We start from the raw sequence: 1,062 nt of genomic DNA on the forward strand, positions 1-1,062 counted from the left end.
CTGCTCTTGGGTGGCTTTATCAGCAATGAGGATGTCTATCTTATCCTGTAGAGCTTTCAACTCCTTCCTCGTCTGCTTATCATCTGTTCGACTGCCTCTGTCGTGGTCTCCACTGTAGACTGCATCACTTTTTACCATGTTGTCAACCAGCTCCTCTGCATCTTCCTCAGTTCTCCCCAAGAAAAACCCATTGCTAGTTGTATCCAGTCTGGCTCTGTACTTAGGAAGAGCACCACGGTAGAATGTGCTCAGCAAGCTCTCCTTAGAGAAACCATGGTGTGGGCATTGAGCTTGGTAGCCCTTGAATCTCTCCCAGGCTTCACTGAAGCCGTCCAAGTTCTTCTGTTGAAAGCTGGAAATCTCATTTCTCAGCTTAGCAGTTCTTGAAGTAGAGAAGAACTTCTCCAAGAATGCTTTCTTGCAGTCATCCCAAGTGGTGATAGAGTCGCTGGGTAGAGACTTCTCCCACTGACGTGCCTTATCCCCCAAAGAGAAAGGGAATAACTTTAGCTTTAAGGCATCCTCAGACACACGATTGGTTTTTGACAACCCACAGTAGCTGTCGAACCTGCCCAAGTGATCAAATGGGTCCTCTAGAGCGAAGCCATGATACTTATTGTTCTCGATCACGTTGAGGAGTCCTGATTTGATCTCAAAGTTGTTGGCTGCTACAGCTGGTGCTCGGATTCTCAATCTATGACCATGAATGTTGGGGCGGTCATAAGTGCCAATGGGTCGAGCTACTCGCTGTGGTGGAACGTTGTTAGCTCCATTGGCGTTCGCATCATTTTGAGGTATGTCTTCCATATCAGTATCTAATCTCTGCAAGTGAGTCTGTTGCTCTTCTTCTCTTCTCTTTCTAGCACACTCTCTCTCTAAAGCTCTGATGTCTGCTGCTCTTGGAACTAGGTTTGATGGACCCCTGCTCCGCAAGTTCATACACCTGTAGATGAAAGGGAGGTGAAGAAGGAGAATTAGTAACAAAAGAAAATAAAAATGACTTAGTTTCAAGTAAGTAACTAAATCTCAATGTTCAAATCTACTCAGAATTTGGCAACGGCG

At 45.7% G+C, this 1,062-nt stretch overlaps 1 non-coding gene across 1 annotated transcript; it reads left to right on the plus strand.

Moving 5' to 3' along the window:
- Nucleotides 1-268: 268 nt before the first annotated feature.
- LOC125582615 lies at nt 269-375 on the plus strand. The gene has a single exon (XR_007320072.1). It is a non-coding gene; the product is annotated as a small nucleolar RNA R71 (small nucleolar RNA).
- The last annotated feature ends 687 nt before the right edge of the window (nt 376-1,062 follow it).

Source organism: Brassica napus, chromosome C2, assembly GCF_020379485.1.
Source record: "Brassica napus cultivar Da-Ae chromosome C2, Da-Ae, whole genome shotgun sequence".
NCBI lineage: Eukaryota > Viridiplantae > Streptophyta > Magnoliopsida > Brassicales > Brassicaceae > Brassica > Brassica napus.